This window comes from Oncorhynchus gorbuscha, linkage group LG02 (genome assembly GCF_021184085.1).
Source record: "Oncorhynchus gorbuscha isolate QuinsamMale2020 ecotype Even-year linkage group LG02, OgorEven_v1.0, whole genome shotgun sequence".
In the NCBI taxonomy this organism is placed as follows: domain Eukaryota; kingdom Metazoa; phylum Chordata; class Actinopteri; order Salmoniformes; family Salmonidae; genus Oncorhynchus; species Oncorhynchus gorbuscha.
Genome location: NC_060174.1, coordinates 69,471,235 through 69,479,083, shown reverse-complemented (window position 1 = coordinate 69,479,083; position 7,849 = coordinate 69,471,235).

Sequence of the window (7,849 nt, the reverse complement as noted above, 5' to 3'; positions counted from 1 at the left end):
TCTCGTCATAGCCCTTGATGGTTTTTGTGACTGCACTCAATGTTCAAAGTTCTTGAAGTTTTCCAGATTGACTGACCTTCATGTCTTAAAGTAATGTCGGACTGTAGTTTCTCTTTGCTTATTTGAGCTGTTCTTGCCAAAATATGGACTTGGTCTTTTACCAAATAGTGCTGTCTTTTGTATACCACCCCTACCTTGTCACAACACAACTGATTGGCACAAACACATTAAGACGGAAATAATTTGTGGAGTTGAACTTTTAACAAGGCACACCTTGTTAAATTGAATTGCATTCCATGTGACTACCTCATGAAGTTCATTGAGAGAGGGCCAAAGCTGTCATCAAGGCAAAGGGTGGCAATTTGAAGAAACTCAAATATAAAATATATTTAGATTTTTTTAAACACTTTTTTGGTTACTACATGATTCCACCATATGTGTTATCATAGTTTTGATGTCTTCTATTACTCTACAATGTGGAACATAGTAAAAATAAAGAAAAATCCTAGAATGAGTAGGTGTCCAGACCTTTGACTGGTACTGTATACATATACATGTATGTTAATATTGTGTCACAGGACAAAATAAAAAGTGGAACTGTATTGTTTTGTGGGCCATTGTGGTGTTTGCTGAATAACACTGTGAGTAGCTACTTACACATCACCTCATATTCACGATGCAGTCCAGGAATGGTTTAAAAACGAATGACTGCAGAGTTAATGCATACACACAGTTCACCAAGAGCTACTTGGATATATTTATTTTATCATCAACGTGAGTGCCACTGTTCAAAAGACTGAACAGTATTGAGAATAATTGTCATGCCCTTGGTTAGCTCAGTTTACAGCTGAATTGAAGACTTTACTAACATGAATATTTATGAGGGCTGTGTCAATAAAACAAAGCCAACACCATCTACAATTATTTCAATGTTTTATTCCCCCTTTCCACTTTGCCTGCTGTTAATATCCTAAATGAGTTACACACACACACACACACACACACACACACCCAGCCAGGGGTAAATATATTCACATGTAAATATACTGTGTTCCAGTTGACACAGTCGGTGGATTACCAGTTCCATATTCTCCCGTCTCTGTATTTGCTTTCATCCTGTTTCCCTAATCGTCACAGATGTTGGGTTCCCCAGCAGTGCTTCTGTTGATTTTCAGTATGCCGCCTCCTTTCTTGGTCCAAACTACGCTGTTGTCTCAGAGCTTTGTTTGTCATCATAGAGTATTACTTTAGATGCAGCTGATAGGCCTACAGCTCCCCTGTTTGAAATGAAGAAGACAAAAAAGCTGTTTTTATACTCTGCCTGTATTCACAGGGTGCTTGCTAATCATGATTTAATGTAATTCAGCTTTTTAAGACGTATCACATCATTCATTATTTCCATAATTTTCTCCTATATTTGGTGGTTTGTTTAAACAATGAATGATCCCACTGGGCACACTACGTCATTTCAACGTGATGAATTTGGTAATATTTGGTAGATACGTTGATCAATGAGATTCCAACCTATTTTCACCCGCTCAAAAAGAGAGCCAAAAGTCTGTTAAATTCCTAATGTGTTATCGCTATGCTTTCAACCATCGAAAAGCACAACCAAATTCCAATGGAAAATCAATGTCCGATTTTTGGTTTAGTTGTCACCTAAATGTTTTAGCACTGCGCTTTCAACCATTTAAAAACACATCAAAGTTCAAATGGGAATACGTTGTCAGATATATTGTTCTGTGCAGATTATTTTAGCTATTGTGAAGATTTCCACAGACCTGGGACCCTGAACACAGTTTCTATGATTACATAAGACGACGCATTGTTACAGTAGCCTCAAAATGTGGCCATGGATGTGTTACTCATTTTAAGGTTGAATAAATACTCTCACATTTGTTTGTAAAATAGCCTTAATCAACCTTTTGGGGATGGGTGTCCCTAAACCGGGACGGTTTTTGCTAACGTATGCTAATGTGAGTAGGATGACGTTGTACACGACAGCCAACTTTCCGGAACATATAGATGTGGCCAAAAGTTTTGAGTGACACAAATATTAATTTCCACAAATTTTGCTGCTTCACTGTCTTTAGATATTTTTGTCAGATGTTATTATGGAAAACTGCAGTATAATTACAAGCATTTCATAAGTGTCAAAGGCTTTTATTGACAATTACATGAAGTTGATGCAAAGACTCAATTAACTTCTGGGCCACGTCCTGACTGATGGCAGCTCATTCTTGCATAATCAATGCTTGGAGTTTGTCAGAATTTATGGGGTTTTGTTTGCCTCTTAAGGTTTGACCACAAGTTCTCAATGGGATTAGGTTCTGAGGAGTTTTCTGACCCAAAATATTGATGTTTTGTTCCCCGAGCCACTTAGTTATCACGTTTGCCTTATGGCAAGGTGCTCCATCGTGCTGGAAAAGGCATTGTTAGTCACCAAACTGTTCCTGGATGGTTGGGAAAAGTTGCTCTCAGAGGATGTGTTGGTACCATTCTTTATTCATTCTTTCTGCAATCCGTGCTTCTACACCTGCATTGCTTGCTGTTTGGGGTTTTAGGCTGGGTTTCTGTACAGCACTTTGAGATATCAGCTGATGTACGAAGGGCTATATAAATAAATTTGATTTGATTTGATATTCATGGCTGTGTTCTTAGGCAAAATTGTGAGTGAGCCCACTCCCTTGGCTGAGAAGCAACCCCACACATGAATGGTCTCAGGATGCTTTACTGTTGGCATGACACAGGACTGATGCTAGCGCTCACCTTCTCTTCTCTCGACAAGCTTTCTTCCGGATGCCGCAAAAAATCGGAAAGGGGATTCATCAGAGAAAATGACTTTACCCCAGTCCTCAGCAGTCCAATCCCTGTACCTTTTGCAGAATATCAGTCTGTCCCTGATGTTTTTCCTGAAGAGAAATGGCTTCTTTGCTGCCCTTCTTTGACACCAGGCCATCCTCCAAAAGTCTTTGCCTCACTGTGCGTGCAGATGCACTCACACCTGCCTGCTGCCATTCCTGAGCAAGCTCTGTACTGGTGGTGCCCCGATCCCGCAGCTGAATCAACTTTAGGAGACTGTCCTGGCACTTGCTGGACTTTCTTAGTGCGCCCTGAAGCCTTCTTCACAACAATTGAACCTCTCTCCTTGAAGTTCTTGATGATCCGATAAATGGTTGATTTGGCTGCAATCTTACTGGCAGCAATATCCCTGCCTGTGAAGCTCATTTTGTGCAAAGCAATGATGACGGCACCTGCTTCCTTTCAGGTAACCATGATTGACAGAGGAAGAGCAATGATTCCAAGCACCACCCTCCTTTTGAAGCTTCCAGTCTGTTATTCAAACTCATTCAGCATGACAGAGTGATCTCCAGCCTTGTCCCATCAACACTCACACCTGTGTTAACGAGAGAATTACTGACAGCTGGTCCTTTTGTGGCAGGGCTGAAATGCAGTGGAAATGTTTTTGGGGGATTCAGTTCATTTGCATGGCAAAGAGGGACTTTGCAATTAATTGACTGATCACTCTTCATAACATTCTGGAGTTCTGGAATATATGCAAATTTCTATCATACAAACTGAGGCAGCAGACTTTGTGAAAAGTAATATTTTTGTCATTCTCAAAACGTTTGGCCACGACTGTATACATGTCTTATATGGGCAGAAAGCTTAAATCCGTGTTAATCTAACTGCAGTGTACAATTAACAGTAGCTATTACAGTGAAAAAGTGCCATGCTATTGTTTGAGGTAAGTGCACAACAACAAACTTTAATCACGTCAACTGGTTTGATACATTCACTTCTGAAGGTCAGTAATGGAATTACATTCACTAATCTTGCTCTGATTTGTCATCCTGAGGGTCCCAGAAATAAAATGTAGCATAGTTTTGTTTGATAAAATCAATTTTTATGTTATATAATGTAGGACCTGGGGTCTACAGTTTGACCCCACTGCTGTCTCTGGCTCCAAACCCACCCCGCCCGGCCCGGCCATCTAGATGTGTGAAAGTTAGTGTATATTCATGTATGACATTCCTGGGATTGTGTAAACTTTTTCATTTTTGTATGTTCTCTAGTTATGTACTTGACCAATTCGGCACATTTGTGAAAACTCCTGGCAGACTTGATCCAAAATATTGTGCTGTAATGTAATTCTTCACTGGATCAGTCTGAAACTTTGCACACACAGTGCTGCCATCTGGTGGCCAAAATCAAATCACACCTAGACTCCTGTCTGAAAGTATGGCCTTTTACTTGCATTTTTATATATATATATATATATATATGCCATTTAGCAGACGCTTTTATCCAAAGCGACTTACAGTCATGTGTGCATACATTCTACGTATGGGTGGTCCCGGGGATCGAATCCACTACCCTGGCGTTACAAGCGCTATGCTCTACCAACTGAGCTACAGAAGGACCATTTCAAAGATGATGTTACAAAAATAAATTAAAATGCATGTTTTTTTGTTTGTATAATCTTTTACCAGATCTAATGCGTTATATTCTCCTACATTAGTTCCACATTTCCACAAACTTTAAAGTGTTTCCTTTTAAATGGTATCAAGAATATGCATATGCATACTCCGCCACTTTTCAACCTCATAATTATTCTCTTCAGCACCAAACCAGTGTCTACATATGTGAAAATGGTGCATGTGTATGTTTTGTATAAAACATAATGTTAAATTCTACCCATGACATAAAAAGTTATATATAAAAACATTTTAAAACAGTCATTTTCAAACACTAACCACGTTTCCATCCACATTTTTTATGCAAGTAAAATATACATTAAAAAAAAAAATCACAACAGCTGTGATTGAAACGTGTATTTTTTGTATAATTTTTAAAAATGTGTACTTATAATATGTTCGTTCTATGTGGTGGATTTTTTTTTGTTTCTGTATAATGAATTATGCGGGAAATGAAGGTCTAAATGCCTTAATGCGCAAATATTGATATAACAGCCATAATATCGAAGTAAGCCTGGAGTCAAGCTACGACCGGGGAAACCATGCAGTTTATTAGGCTACAGATTAAATAAGTAATGTAAGTCACTCTGGATAAGAGCGTCTGCTAAATGACTTAAATGTAAATGTAAATGTAATGACAAATTTCACAGGGTGGTGAAAGTGCGCGGCGCTCTTGATGCTCCTTTCCAATAAATATTGAGGGTACTATTCTGGTGACATGATGATCAATGCTTGACCGACGTTTGACAATTAAAAATCACTCTAATCCATTATAATCTCATCATGTAGACTAAGCTACCCCCACAGTATCTGCAAGCTGTTGGCTAGTGCTCATATGCCAAGACCAGAGTAGGCACATTTTGTTTTAATTTTTTTAAATTTTTGAACCTTTAACTAGGCAAGTCAGTTAAGAACAAATTCTTATTTACAATGACAGCCTACCCCGGTCAAACCTGGAGTACGCTGAGCGTAGTGTGCGCCGCCCTATGCAGCAGTTTTTGTGATGAAAATATTGGTGGAATTGAAAACGCGATGGAAACACATTGAACTTTAGATTTTATTCAGATCATGAATACTTACGCGATACGTCATCAGGCCCAGACGGCATCCCCAGCCGCGTCCTCAGAGCATGCGCAGACCAGCTGGCTGGTGTGTTTACGGACATATTCAATCAATCCCTATCCCAGTCTGTTGTTCCCACATGCTTCAAGAGGGCCACCACTGTTCCTGTTCCCAAGAAAGCTAAGGTAGCACTCACTTCCGTCATCATGAAGTGCTTTGAGAGACTAGTCAAGGACCATATCACCTCCACCCTACCTGACACCCTAGACCCACTCCAATTTGCTTACCGCCCAAATAGGTCAAGAGGAATACCTATGTGAGAATGCTGTTCATCGACTACAGCTCAGCATTTAACACTATAGTACCCTCCAAACACATTATCAAGCTCGAGACCATGGGTCTCGACCCCGCCCTGTGCAACTGGGTACTGGACTTCCTGACGGGCCGCCCCCAGGTGGTGAGGGTAGGCAACAACATCTCCACCCCGCTGATCCTCAACACTGGGGCCCCACAAGGGTGCGTTCTGAGCCCTCTCTTGTACTCCCTGTTTACCCACGACTGCGTGGCCACGCACGCCTCCAACTCAATCATCAAGTTTGCGGACGACACACAACAGTCGTAGGCTTGATTACCAACAACGACGAGACGGCTTACAGGGTTATTTCTTACATTAGTACCCCAGGTCATCTTAGGTTTCATTACATACAGTCGAGAAGAACTACTGAATATAAGATCAGCGTCAACTCACCATCAGTACGACCAAGAATATGTTTTCCGCGACACGGATCCTGTGTTCTGCCTTACAAACAGGACAACGGAATGGATCGCATGCAGCGACCCAAGGAAACGACTCCGAAAAAGAGGGAAACGAGGAGGTGTTCTGGTCAGACTCCGAAAAAGGGCACATCGCGCACCACTCCCCAGCATTCTTCTTGCCAATGTCCAGTCTCTTGACAACAAGGTTGACGAAATCCGAGCAAGGGTGGCATTCCAGAGGGACATCAGAGACTGCAACGTTCTCTGCTTCACGGAAACATGGCTCACTGGGAAGACGCTATCCGATGCGGTGCAGCCAACGGGTTTCTCCACGCATCGCGCCGACAGAAATAAACATCTCTCTGGTAAGAAGAGTGGCGGGGGCGTATGCCTCATGACTAACGGGACATGGTGTGATGAAGGAAACATACAGGAACTCAAATCCTTCTGTTCACCTGATTTAGAATTCCTCACAATCAAATGTAGACCGCATTATCTTCCAAGAGAATTCTCTTCTATTATAATCACAGCCGTATATACCCCCCCCCAAGCAGACACATCGATGGCTCTGAACTAACTTTATTTAACTCTTTGCAAACTGGAAACCATTTATCCGGAGGCTGCATTCATTGTAGCTGGGGATTTTAACAAAGCTAATCTGAAAACAAGACTCCCTAAATTTTTATCAGCATATCGATTGCGCAACCAGGGGTGGTAAAACCTTGGATCATTGTTACTCTAACTTCCGCGACGCATATAAGGCCCTGCCCCGCCCCCCTTTCGGAAAAGCTGACCACGACTCCATTTTGCTGATCCCTGCCTACAGGCAGAAGCTAAAACAAGAGGCTCCCACGCTGAGGTCTGTCCAACGCTGGTCAGACCAAGCTGACTCTACACTCCAAGACTGCTTCCATCACGTGGACTGGGACATGTTTCGTATTGCGTCAGATGGGAATATTGACGAATACGCTGATTCGGTGTGCGAGTTCATTAGAACGTGCGTCGAAGATGTCGTTCCCATAGCAACGATAAAAACATTCCCTAACCAGAAACCGTGGATTGATGGCAGCATTCGCGTGAAACTGAAAGCGCGAACCACTGCTTTTAATCAGGGCAAGGTGTCTGGCAACATGACTGAATACAAACAGTGCAGCTATTCCCTCCGTAAGGCTATCAAACAAGCTAAGCGTCAGTACAGAGACAAAGTGGAATCTCAATTCAATGGCTCAGACACAAGAGGCATGTGGCAGGGTCTACAGTCAATCACGGACTACAAGATGAAATCCAGCCCAGTCACGGACCAGGATGTCTTGCGCCCAGGCAGACTAAATAACTTTTTTGCCCGCTTTGAGGACAATACAGTGCCACTGACACGGCCTGCAACGGAAACATGCAGTCTCTCCTTCACTGCAGCCGAGGTGAGTAAGACATTTAAACGTGTTAACCCTCGCAAGGCTGCAGGCCCAGACGGCATCCCCAGCCGCGCCCTCAGAGCATGCGCAGACCAGCTGGCCGGTGTGTTTACGGACATATTCAATCAATCCCTATACCAG